This window comes from Hypanus sabinus, chromosome 5, assembly GCF_030144855.1.
Source record: "Hypanus sabinus isolate sHypSab1 chromosome 5, sHypSab1.hap1, whole genome shotgun sequence".
In the NCBI taxonomy this organism is placed as follows: Eukaryota; Metazoa; Chordata; class Chondrichthyes; order Myliobatiformes; family Dasyatidae; genus Hypanus; species Hypanus sabinus.
In genome coordinates, this window is record NC_082710.1 from 139,809,674 (window position 1) to 139,823,680 (window position 14,007).

Consider the following 14,007-nt stretch of genomic DNA (forward strand, 5'->3'; position numbering starts at 1 on the left):
TGGAGCATAGGTAAAAAATTCAGTCTAAATAAACCTTTATATTTCTTGGTAATTTTTATACCTAAATAGATAAAGTTATCAGTAACAACTTTAAATGATATCCTATCATTCAATAAAGTTTGCGCGTTTAAAGGGAATAAATCACTCTTATCCAAGTTTAGTTTATAACTAGAAAAACTACCAAATTGAGCCAACAAGGATAAAATAGCGGGAATAGACCTGTCAGGATCAGAAATATATAACAACAAGTCATCAGCATAAAGTGATAAATTGTATAACTTCTCATTACAGGTAATACCAAAAATATTAGGAGATTCACGAATAGCAATGGCTAAAGGTTCTAATGCGATATTAAATAATAAAGGACTTAAGGGACAACCTTGTCTCGTACCACGAGATAATGGAAAAAAAGAGGATCTGTAATTATTTGTAAGAACAGAAGCAACAGGTTTATAATATATTAGTTTGATCCATGATATAAAATTAGGACTAAAATTAAAATATTTCAAAGCATTAAATAAGTATGTGGAATTCCCATACTAGTCAATACACTTTCCACTGCACCATGCAGCCAGTCAATACCCTCTCCACTACACATCTGTAGATGTTTGTCCAAGTTTTTGCTATCATGCTGAAGCTCTGCAGACTCCTAGGAAGCAGAGGTGCTGTCAAGCCTACTTTACAAATACACTTACATGATGGGTCCAGGACAGGTCCTCACAGATAGTAGCACCTAGGGATTTAAAGTTACAGGACAGGTCCTCACAGATAGTAGCACCTAGGGATTTAAAGTTACTGACCCTCTCCACTTCTGATCCTCTGATGAGAAATGGCTCATGGACCTCTGGTTTTTCTTCCGGAAGTTTACAATTAGGTCCTTGGTCTTGCTGACACTGAGGGAGAGTTATTGTTGTGACATATATAAAAGTAAAAGTCTTCAAACAACTCCATTTTATACTCTCAAAGAATACTACACGCCAATGATTATGTGAATTTTGAAGGAATTCACTGCAGTGTCTAGTAAAACATATTTTGTAATTTCCTAAACTGCATTCCATCGGTTCTGACAAGCCTTCACATTGTAGAAACAAGCTAGTAATTTGGTCAGTGGTTCCAATAATATTTTCACTGTTATTCTCTCATCCATTCAAAAGCCAAACCCGAAATTTAAAAAGATTTGCCAGAACTAGTGTTTGGAAAGTGATAAAGAAAAATAAAAGCAATCATATCTTCTGACACAGAAAGATGTAACAGTTTCAAAATTGGAATTGGTAATGGCATTGTTTTATTATTGTTACATGTACCAAGATACAATAAAAAAATCTTGCCTTGCATGCTGTTCACATAGATCAAATCAATACACATTGCTCTGAAGTACAGAATATTAATCAATACATTATAATATTATGGCCCTTTGGCCCCTGATATTGTGCTGACATTTTAACTTACTCCAAGATCAATCTAATTCTTCTCTCCCAGATATCCATTGATGTTTCTTACATCCAAACGGTTATCTGAGACCTGCTTCTGACATCTCCCCTCTACCTTCCTTCAATCACCTTAAAATTATGCACTCTCATATTAGCCCTTTCTGCCCTGGGAAACAGGTGCTGTCTGTCCACTCTATCTATGTCTTATTATCATTTTATACACCTTAATTAAGTCACTTCTCAACTTCCTTCACATCAAAGAGTAAAGTCCTAGCTCGCTCGACTTCTTCTCATAAGGCAGTTTCTTTAATTCAGGCAACATCCGGGTAAATCTCCTCTGCACCCTTTCTAAAGGTTTTACATCCTTCCAATAATGAGGCAACCAGAACAGAACATAATACTCTAAGTGTGGTCTAACCCGAGATTTAGACAGCTGTAACAACTGTAACAGCTGTAACATTACTGTACTGTCCGCACTGTTGTAACTATATGTTAACTAAACTATATGTAACCATGTGGTTTTGTTGAGGTCTTGTACCTTTAGTTTTTGGTTTGTTGGGTGGTAGATAGGTCTCCTGATTTGGTGTGTCTGGGTAGTCTTGTTTTGTCTGGTGGTTTTGGAGATCCTTTCCAGGGGAATGCAATAAGATGGTAGCACGATATTAATATGCAGCAGCCTTTCTGGACTCTGGATTGGGGATTACCAAATGTTATATGGATTTTCTGGTGTAGTCTGTTTCATCATGTGCTTTTGTGATATCATTCTGAAGGAATGTTGTCTCATTTTTTTAACTGCATTGCATTTGTGGTTTCTAAATGACAATAAACTGAAATTCAATTCAATTCAATTCATTACCTTATGGCTCTTGAGGTCAATCCCCTTTTAATGAAGGGCAACACACTATTTACATTCTTAACTACTACAGTATATCAATTTGCATGGCAACTTTGAGGGGCCCATGCACGTGGACCACAGGATCTCACTATTCCTCAAGAATCATGTATGCTGCATTCAAGTTCAACTTTCCAAAGTGAATTACCTCACTCATTTCCTGACTAAAATCCATCAGCCACTTCTCAGCCCAGCTTTGCATTCCATCAATTTGCTGTGTAACTGACACCGATGTTCTACGATGTTCTACCACCAACCTACATATCATCTGAAAACTTGCTAACCCACCCCTCCACTTCTTCATTCAAGTAATTTGTAAAAAAAATCACAGATACTGGGGTTCCCAGAACAAATCCTTATTGAATTCCACTGGTCACTGACCTCCAGGCAGTATACTCTCCATCTTGTACCACATTTTGCCTTCTAAAGGAAAGCTAATTCTGAATCAATACTGCTAAGTTTCTCTGGATCCCAAGCTTTTACAACGAGCTTACCATAGGGAACATTATTGAATTTCTTAATAAAATCCATATATACCATATCCAATGGGGTGTGTCTCAAATAGCCTCTGACAACCAAGTCTAGCTCCTGGTCTTGACACATAGCTTAGCTACTAAGACTGGTGGACCTGTTTCTACTGACAGGAGAAGGGGCAAAGGTCAGTTACTGATGCCTTAAAGCCTGTTGCTTTGGGCAGATGGGGTTTGTCAGCTGTGGTTAGCTGCTCATCTAAGAGATGGAAGACCCTGATCTCAAAAATCTGTTGCCTTTTGGCCATACCCACTCATGGGGAAGACTTCTGGAGTAAGCCTGAGAAAAAAAATCTGCAGTTAGAGTTCCTAAGGCAGTCCCGCATCGAGTTCATCGCTGAATGGAAACTCCTGCAAAGCCGCTGGTCCCAAACTTTATGGGTCTCTGCCTTTCCTTTGGATTCTGCAGCTGCTTGGAGAGGGAAAGCCTAACGCATAGGCCACAGCTTGCTCTCCATATCGTACTGCTCTGGCTTGAGTTTCACGTAGACAGCTAGGACACAATATCCATGGTCAATCCTCAACAATGGAGGACCTGGTTATTTATTATTCTATCTACTTATTTATTTATTTATTCTAACTGATAGTAATTTTATGTGTCTTACATTGTACTTTGACCATAAAAAAACTCATTTTATAACATATGTTAGTGAGATTAAGCCTGAGGTGATTCTGATTCAAAACAAATAGGGATGGTCAATAAATGCGGGCAATGTCTGTGACATCCAGATCCTCAAATGTGAATGAAGTTTTGTGTCTCTGGGAAAATTTGGACATTACAGTATATTGTCACGATGCTTTTGCCCACGATCTTGTTTGATATCAGAATCCTCACATTTCTTGTTAATCACACCCCATTGATTTATTTAGAGGAACTGGGTTCTAGCAGCAGCTCAGAATTTATGTTTTCTGAGTTGGTGAGGAAGGACAGGTAATATAAATATAAATATAGCCAGTTACAGAGGTTGAAATGTGTCCATTTCAACTCTAGGAGTATTAGGAATAAAGGGGATGAACTTCGAGTATGGATCAGTACGTGGAACTACAATGTTGTGGCTGTTTCTGAAACTTGGCTGGAGGAAGGGCAGGATTGACTGATGCACGTATCTGGGTTTAGTTGTTTTAAAAGGAATAGGAAGGGAGGTAGAAAAGGGGGGGGGTAGCGTTACTGGTCAGGGATAGTATCATGGCTATAGAAAGGGAGGACGCTGCAAAGGGAGAGTCCACTGAGTCAGTGTGGGTGGAAGTGAGAAATAGGAAGGGACCAATCTCTCTGCTGGGAGTAGTCTATAGCTCTCCAAATAGCCCTCGGGACACCGAGGAGCAGATAAGCAGGCAGATTTTAGAATGGTGCAGGAAATACAGAGTTGCAGTTATGGATGATTTCAACTTTCCTCATATTGACTGGCACCTCCTGACTGCAAGAAGGATAGATGGGGCTGAATTCGTCAGGTGTGTTCAAGAAGGACTCCAGATACAGTACGTGGACCGGCTGACAAGAGGAGAGGCCATACTGGATCTAGTTCTGGGTAATGAACCTGGTCAGGTGGCAGACCTCTTGGTGGGGGGAGCATTTTGGTGAGAGTGACCACAACTACCTTAGCTTCAGCATAGCTATAGAAAAGGATAAAAACAGACACAATGGGAAAGTACTTAACCGGAGAAGGGCTGACTATGAAGGGATGAGGCAGGAATGAGTGAGAGTAAATTGGAAACTAATGTTCAAGGGTGAAAGCACAGTAGTAAAGTGGAGGAAGTTTAGGGACCACTTGTGCTGGGTTCAGTATAGGTTTGTCCCACTGAGACAAGGAAAAAAATTGTAGGAAAAGGGAACCGTGGCTGTCGAAACACATGAGGCAACTTGTCAAGAGGAAGAAGGAAGCATTAGTTAGATATAAGAAGCAGGAAGTAGGAGGGGCTCATGAGAAACATAAGGTAGTCAGGAAGGAGCTTAAGAAAGGACTTAGGAGAGCTCAAAAGGGGCATGAGAAGGCCTTGGCATGTAGGATTAAGGAGAACCCCAAGGCATTCTATGTGTATGTGAAGAACAGAAGGATGACAAGAATGAAGGTGGGGCTGCTAAAGGATAAAGAAAGCAACATATACCTGGAGGTGGAGGAGGTTGGGGAGGTCCTAAATGAATACTTTGCTTCAGTTTTCACAAATGAGAAGGACCTTGATCAGGGTGAGGTTGAAATAGAACAGGCCTGTGTGCTGGACAATGTGGAGATTAAGGAAGAAAAAGTGTTAGATCTTCTTAAAAACATCAAGATTGGTAAGTCCCCATGGCTGGACGTGATATACCCCAGGTTGCTGTGGGAAGTGAGAGAAGAGTTCGCTGGAGCAGTAGCTATGATCTTTGGATCCTCTTTAGCAGCAGGGGAGGTGCCTGAGGATTGGAGAATGGCAAATATAGTTCCCTTGTTTAAAAAATTTAATAAGGAGAATCTTGGCAATCTTGAGAATCTTGAGTCTTTTGTCGGGGGTCTGCAATCTATTGGAAAAGATTCTTAAGAATAGGATCTACGAGCATTTGGAGAAGTCTACTCAAGGATTGTCAACATGACTTTGTGAAGGGAAGGTTGTGCCTTACGAGCCTGATTGAAGTTGATGAGGGTAGAGCGGTAGATGTGGTCTACATGGATTTTAGCAAGGCATTTGACAAGGTCCCCCATGAGAGACCCATCCAGAAAGTCATGAGACATGGGATCAGGGGAACCTTGGCTGTTTGGATAAAAAATTGGCTTAGAGGAAGAAAGCAGAGGGTAGTAGCAGAAGGAAAGTATTCTGCCTGGAGGTCAGTGACTTGTGAAGGATCTGTCCTGGAATCCCTGCTCTTTGTGATTTAAAAAAAAATGATCTGGATGAAGAAGTGGAAGGATGGGTGAGTAAGTTTTTGGATGAAACGAAGATTGGAGGAGTTTTGGACGGAGCTGTAGGTTGTCGAAGGTTACAAGAGGATATAAACAGGATGCAGAGTTGGGCAGAAAAGTGGCGGATAGAGTTCAATTCGGATAAATGTGAGGTGATGCATTTTGGAAGGACAAACCAGAAGGCTGAGTACAGGGTTAATGGACAGTTACTTAACAGGGTGGATGAACAGAGGGACCTTAGGATTCAAATCCATACACCCCTCAAAGTCAATACACAGGTTGATAAGATATTTAAGAAGGTCTATGGGATGCTAGGCTTCATAAATAGGGGCATTGAATTCAAGAGTAGAGAGATCATGTTGCAACTCTACAAATCTCTGGTGAGACCACACTTAGAGTATTGTGTTCATTTCTGGTTACTTCATTATAGGAAGGATGTGGAAGCTATGGAGAGGGTGTAGAGGAGATTTACCAGGATGTTGCATGGATTGGAAAACAAGTTTTATGAGGCAAGGTTAGCAGAGCTGGGACTTTTCTCTTTGGAGCGTAGAAGGATGAGAGGGGACTTGATAGAGATCTACAAGATTATGAGAGACATATATAGAGTGGATAGCCAGTACCTGTTTCCCAGGGCATGAATAGCAAACACCATAGGGCATATGTACAAAGTTAAGTGAGAGAAGTTTAGGGGAGACATCAAGGGTATGTTTTTTTTTTACACAGAGGGTCGTGGGTGCCTGAAATGACTTGCCAGGGATGGCGGTGGAGGCTAAAACATTAGGGGTATTTAAGAGCCTCTTAGACAGGCACATAGATGAGAGAAAAATGGAGGGTTACGGGGTAGTGTGGGTTTAGTACTTTTTAAGGAATATATGGGTCGGCACAACATTGAGGGCTGAAGGGCTTGTACTGTGCTGTAGCATTCTAGAGTCTAGTGTCTAGCGTCCAGTGCAGGTCCCGGCATCTGCAGACCCTGTGCCTCCGGTTTCCACTTACAGCAACCACAGCGCCCAGTGCCATTTTCATAATAGAAACCCATTTTCCTGTAACAATTGATCCTGGAAAATAATAGTGCTGAATCTGTGCAACGGTGCAGCTAATTTCACAGTACGTGAGCACCAGATATGGCTCACATCATTCTGCACACAGCTTTAATCAGGATTTATATTCTGTCTGGACTTTACTTTCCAGGAGGTCCGCAGAAACAAATAATCAGGAAACCACATTAAAATCAAAAACTGTCATGATTTCAGCATTCCTTCATGCCTGAGCTTGTGAGTAATTTACCTATTGAACACAAATGAACAGGCAAATTCCCACCCTAACCCTAACTCTCTCCACCATTTTCCTCCTTAACGATACGCTTTGAAAATGATCTCTTTAATCAAATCTTATGATATGACATGAGGAATTTTATTTTATATGAAATATAAAATCGTGTGGATAGCATTGATCATGTGGATAGTCAGAGGCTGAAATGGCTAACATGAGAGGACACAGTTTTAACGTGCTTGGAAGTAGGTACAGAGGAGATGTTGGGGGAAGTTTTTTACACCGAGTGGCAAATGCGTGAAGTGGGATGCTGGCAACAGTAGTGGAGGCGGATAGAATAGGGTCTTTTAAGAGACTCCTGGATAGGTACATGGAGCTTAGAAAAATATAGGGACAGGGGTAAGTAAGTACATGTTTGGCACAGCTTTGTGGGCCAAAGGGCCTGTATTGCACTGCAGGTTTTCTATGTTTATATAAACTTTAATCATAATAACATATAGATACAAAATAGAAAATGACTTTTTTTACGTTCATATTTTCATTTGGCCCATTTTCATTAGTTTTGACACATTTTTGAAATCCTAATACCATTTCCGGTCATGTGCCCCCCTGGGGCAATACGCTAATTCAGTGTTTGAGGGACTTCACCAACTGACTCATTCCCTCCATGGGCAATAGTGGAAGGAGCCAAGCCTATGTTCCTTCCCCACAGAGCCTTTGCATTGGCTGCACCAAGCTTCTGTGCATCATTCAATACGTTCTCCTGCTGTAGCTGAGAATGTGCCAGTCCGCAACATGCCCTTATGGTCACCTCACTCGTTTTGGGCAAACCAAAGGATAGCTTTCACCCATCTGATGATCTTCCAGCAGCACTTGGTGTGTGTCCCTGCAAACAGCCTATAGATCAGAGGGTCCTCTCTTATACGGCTGCAGGGAATGAACTGAGACAAGGACCCCTGTACCCATCTCCACGCACTCTTGGCACTGTGTATAAAGAGGTGGCTGATTGTCTCTTCCCCAATGCAGTGATCCTGAAGTCAGCATGCTTTGGGAATGATACTTTGTCTGTACAGGAAGGACCTGACTGGGACAGACCCCATCACTACCAGCCAAGTGAGGCTTTGGTGCTTTTTGGTGAGTTTGGGAGATGAGCCATTCTGTCAGAGGAGTCAGACAGATCAGGAAACTACCCTTTGGTATTCAAGGAGTCCTTATCTCACAGCCTCCGCTGGATGTTCTGTGCTGACTACAGCCTAGTGAACTTGTGGTTAAAGATGTCAGCTATTTAGAATCTGCTGGAGGAACCCATTTATCTGTCTCAGTAGTCTAGTTAGCACGGAATCTGAATCAGGTTTGTTATTACCAATATGTAATGAATTCTACTGTTTTGTGGCAGCAGTACAATGCAAGACATAAAAATTACAATAAAACATGAATAAATAGCGGAAAGTAGGAGTCGTGAGGTAATGCTTATGAACCATTAAGAAATCCATGAGGTAATGTTTATGAACCATTAAGAAATCCGATGGTAGAGGGGAAGAAACTGTTCCTAAAACATTCCGTGTGCATCTTTAGGCTCCGGTACCTACTCCATGGTGTTAGCAATGAGAAATAAATGTCATGTGGTGAGCGTCCTTAATGATGGATGCTGCCTTTTGAAGATGTCCTCAGTGGTGAGGAGGGTGTGACCATGATGGCGGGGGCTGAGCCAACAACCCTCTGCAGCCTTTTTTGAAGCTGTGCATTGAAGGTTCCATACCAGGCGCTTTTGTCGCTCTGCTGTGCTTTGTCATTTCCAAAATGAGCCACACAAATACAAATTGCTAGGCTTTTAACTGCTAGCTCATTCCACTGTCCGGGTTATAAGTGAATGGAAAATGAGGCCCAGGCTTTCTCGGAGAAAATAAAGTAATTGTGGTTAGTGTCTGCCATAGGATTGTGATTGATCTTCAGGTCAAATGTCATAAAAATGATTAGGCTTTACATTTGAGGTTATTAATCTTCTTGATGTATCTGGTGAAACAGGCAACTTTTCATTAAGCATTTGCCAATCTCCAAATCCACTGAGCCATTCACATTAAAATCTCACCAAGGACGTCCCACTCCTTTAGAGTATATTTTTGACATTTTAGCAGAGAACTGCATCTGGGCTGATTTTTCTAAAGTTGGGAAAACTCTTCTTGTTAATTTTTTGTAAAATTAAACGCACTCTCTGCGGCCCTTTTTCATTTCATTCTGTTCTTAGAGCCCAGAATACAGAAGAGCACCACACAAGAACAGGCCCTTTGGCCCACAATGTTATACCCAACTAATCTAACTGATAATTAGATGCCTACCTAAACTAATCCCTTTGGCATATACAATGTCTATATCACTTCATTCTCGGAACATAGTCATGCCTATCTAAAGCCTCTTAAATGTCTCTATCATATTTGCCTCCTTCTCCACACTTGGCAGTACATTCCAGACATCCACTGCTTGCTGTGTGAACAGACTTCCCCATAATCTCCTTTGAATTTACCCACTCTCATTGTAAATATATTCCCTCTAGTATTAGATATTTTGATCTTGAGAAAAAATGATACCAATTGTCTGTTTATACCTCTATCAGATCTTCCCTCATATTCCAGCGCTCCAAAGAAAACAATCTAAGCCTGTATCACCAATCTGCTTAGCACATGCCCTGTAATCAAGACAAAATCCTGGTAAAACTTTTCTCCACCCTCTCCAAAGTTTCCACATTTTTTCTGTAATGTGGCAACCTGAACGGAATGTAATTCTTGCCAATTGATATAATTCATCATTGAGTTGATTTGAAGTGACACAATGCATTTCACTGTATGTTTCAATATATATGTATGCGACAATTAAAGCTCATCTTTAGCATTACATAACTCTATTGAAACATAAATGCAGGGGGAAGGAAAGGCATCAGTACTTCCTTGGTACAGAGAATGTTGTGTTGGTACACACAACTAATGGAGATTCTGATGGAAAGAATTTGCTCGCTAAGTGAGGCAGTGTGAGTTTAAAAAGAGCTTGGGGACCTTTGGAACTTCTCAGCAGGCTGCAATCATGATGAACTAATAGGCACTCAACAGGGGCCATTCAAAAGGTGGAAGTGGAGTGGCCATTGTGTGTGTGGGCCAGTGTTAGAGTGGCCAGTCTTTGGCTCAACAGGCTTGGGGGAAGAACAACTGCAGGCTCGATCTCACACTTGAGAAGTTAGATATGTAACAAATGTAGGCAGGATGGTAGTTCCGGCAGTGGATTTCTCTCCATGTGATATGTGGGATTTCATGGTACCTGACTGAGTTCCAGAATACAACATCTACAGGAAGTGCATCCAACTTAAGCTCCTTACTGACGAGGACAAGGAACTGGAGCTGGATCTGGTTGTACTCAAGATCATCCACGAGGTTGATGAGACTTTTAGTGAGGTGGTCACACCGAGAGTGCAAGTTCCAGTTAGTAGATGGGTGACTACCCGGAGAAGTAAGGGGAGTAGCAGTTAGTTCAGGGTATCCCTGTGGTCATTTCCTTACAGCAAAAAGTATCTTTATATACTTTTGTGGGAATGACCTGTCAGAGTACAGCAGCAGCCAGGCTAGTAGCACTGTGGCCAGCTCTGAGACTCAGCAGGGAGGAAGACAATCAGGCAGAGTGATATTGTTAGGAGACTCCATGGTTACAGGGATGAACAGGAGAGAGCAGGATGATGTGGTTCCTCCCAGGTGTTTAGGGTCCAGGATGTCTCTGAACAGCTGCAGATTTTCAAGAGGAAGGGTGAGCAGCCAGAAGTCATGGTGCACGTTGGCATCAATGGTATGGGGAGAAATGGAGAAGAGTGTCATGGTTGGATGGGAGATTAACATCCAAGGATACACATTGTATGAAAAGGACAGGCAGGGAGGTAGTAGGGGAGGGAGTGGCTCTGTTGGTAAAAAAATGAAACCAAATCCTTGGAAAATGTGAGGTAGGATCAGAAGATACAGAATCCTTTTGGGTAGTGTTAAGAAACTGCAAGGTTAAAATGACCCTGATGGGAGTTATATACAGGATAGTAGCCAGGATGTGGGGTATAATCTAGAACAGGAGATAGCAAAAGGGGAATAAAAAGGGCAATAGTGATTGGGGATTTCAATATGTGGGTATATTTGTAAAACCAGGTTGTCTACGGGATGGATTTTTAAAGCAACTTGTAGTTGAGCCCACGAGGGGAAAGGCTATTCTGAATTGGATGTTATGTAGTGAGCTGGATGTGATTACGGAGATAAGGTGAGAGAGGCAAATGAGAACAGGGAATGGTATTCCTGGTGAGACAGCCACCTGTATATTGGTGAGACCCGATGAAGATTGGGAGACCGCTTCATTGATCACAATGTGCTCTGCCCGCCAGAAAAAAGCAGGATCTCACAGTGCCCACCCATTTTAATTCTACTTCCCATTCCCATTCCGACATGTCAGTCCATTGCCTCCTCTACTGTCGCACTGAGACCACACTCAGGTTGGAGAAGCAACACCGTCTATTCTGTCTGGGTAGCCCCCAACCTGATGGCATGAATATCGATTTCTCAAACTTAGACCTCCCAGCTCTTTACTTCACCCACCTCCTGCTTCGCCTACCACCTACTACCTTGCATTTCTTACTCCCCTGCCTTCACCTTCTCACTCTGATTTCTCATTTATTTTCTTTAGCCCTGATGAAGGGTCTTGGCTCAAAACATCGACTGTATATCCTTTTCCATAGCGTAGCCTGCTGAGTTCCTCTAGCATTTTGTGAGCGTGCGTCTTGAATTTCCAGCATCTGCAGACCTTCCCGTGTTTGCACCTGTACTTAATGGAGTTCAGAAGGATGCGAGCAGATCTCAGTGAGCCTTCAAATATGGAAAGGCCTGGAATTTCTCTAGGATTTCTCTTGACACTCTAGGATTTCAGGGCACAGCCTAAGAATAAAGGAATGTCCCTTCTGAACTGAGTTGTGGAGGAATTTATTTTCCAGAGGGTGGTGGATCTGTGGAATACATTGCCACAAAGGTCTGTGGGGGTCAAGGCAATGGGTGTATTCAAGGCAAATATTGCTAGGCTCTTGGTTAATAAGAGGATCAGGAGTTATTGGATAAGGTGAAAGAACAAGATTGAGAAAAAAAGGCACCCATAACTAAATTGCAGAGCAGTCTCAATGGGCAGAATAGCCTAACTCTGCTCCAATATATCTCAATGTATTTTTGCAAGCATCAAGACCCTGTGTATAAAATTCAAAATACTGTCATAATAATCAAAAATATCTGTGACAAACATTTAATAGACTAGAGAATTTTCCTTTACTAAAAAGATAATTAAAAATGTTTGCCGCAAGATTGGTGTTCATTTTCTTGTGGAGGTCTGAGGGGGAGTGCTTCTCAAATCCTGAGCAGGGAATCCTGCCTCTGGGTTTAACGTAACACAAGAACATTAGCAGAGCCCAACTGCTTGCAGGAAGGGAATTGCATTGCTTTAGTTTGCTTCGGTCTCCTGGGCATTCGTTCTATTTGTACACACACTTGAAAGCTGTCTTCTGGACAACTGACCACACAGGGGACATTGCAACAGCTCATGAGATGGTTGGAATATGTAACCTGCTTCCTGAAAAGGAAGTGAAGTGGAGACAGTGACTCTCTGTCCATTTAAGAAACATCTGGACAAGCAGTGGAATTGCTGTGGTTTAGAAGGGTAAGGTTAAAGATATGGATAAATGGATATAGGATAGGTAAGTTAATGTTGGTTTGTTGAGATAGAGTTATAGAGTCATAGAAAATATAACACAAAAACATGCCTTTTGCCTGTCTAGTCCATGCTGAACCATTTGAACTGCTTACTTCTTACTCCTTTTAAACTGATTACTAGTTGAGTAAAAAAAAAGCCTGCTTGCATTTACCTTCTCTATACCTCTCATAATTTTGTATACTTCTATCAAATCTCCTCCCAATCTTCTATGTTGCAAGGAATGAAGTGCTAACCTATTCAAACTTTCCTTACAACTCAGGTTCTCCAGACCTAGCAACATCCTTGTAAATTTTCTCTCTACCCTCTCAACCTTATTTACATCCCTCCTGTGACTTAGAATGGGTCACACAGAGACTGGGATCAGATGTAAAAAGTCTTTTTTCAGCCTTACAAGCAGTCATTTTGAAAGAATCTCTCTTGGAGAATCCCCATGAACTCAAAGTGCTTTGAGGTTTTATACTCTTTAAGCTGGTGTCTCCTGATATTCTTGTGCTAGTTTCAGCCTTAGTGACAGGATTTCCTGCCTTGGAACTGGGAATCTTGTGGAAGCGTTTGTGATCTGCATGAACTCCATGAAGACTTTACCGAAGTAAAACAGAATTCGGAGCAAAAAATAACTCTCATTGGTGTTTTTTTTCCACTTAGGAAGCCTGAACTTTGAGAAAAGGTGATAAATCCTGATGTATCTAGGATCTGGGAGAAAGATGTGGTCCTATAGTGTTTGGAGAAAAGTTACAGATGGAAAGAGAATATATTTTTGCACTTTTATCATGTCTTTTTATATTGTATGAATACTGAAAGCTTTTTCTTTTCTCTTCAAAATAAACATACAGCATAGAACATAGAGTGCAGCCCAGGAACAGAAACAGGCTCTTTGTCCCACAATGTGCCAAGCCAATTAAATTAGTAATCAAATAACCAACAAAACTAATCCCTTCTAAATACACAACATCCATAGCCTTCCATTCCCCTCACATTCATGTGCCTATCGAAACATCTCTTCAAAGTCCCTAATGTATCTGCCTGTAGCAGGGAAGACAGTGGAACAACAATTGTAGGTATTTCTGGGAATAATGCAGAAGGTGTATGATCGGTTCATTCCAAAGAGGAAGAAAGATCCTAAGGGGAGTAAGGGGTAGCTGTGGCTGACGAGGGAAGTAAAGGACAGTATAAAAATAAAAGAGAAGAAGTATAACATAGCAAAGATGAGCGGGAAACTGGAGGACTGGGAAGCTTTTAAAGAG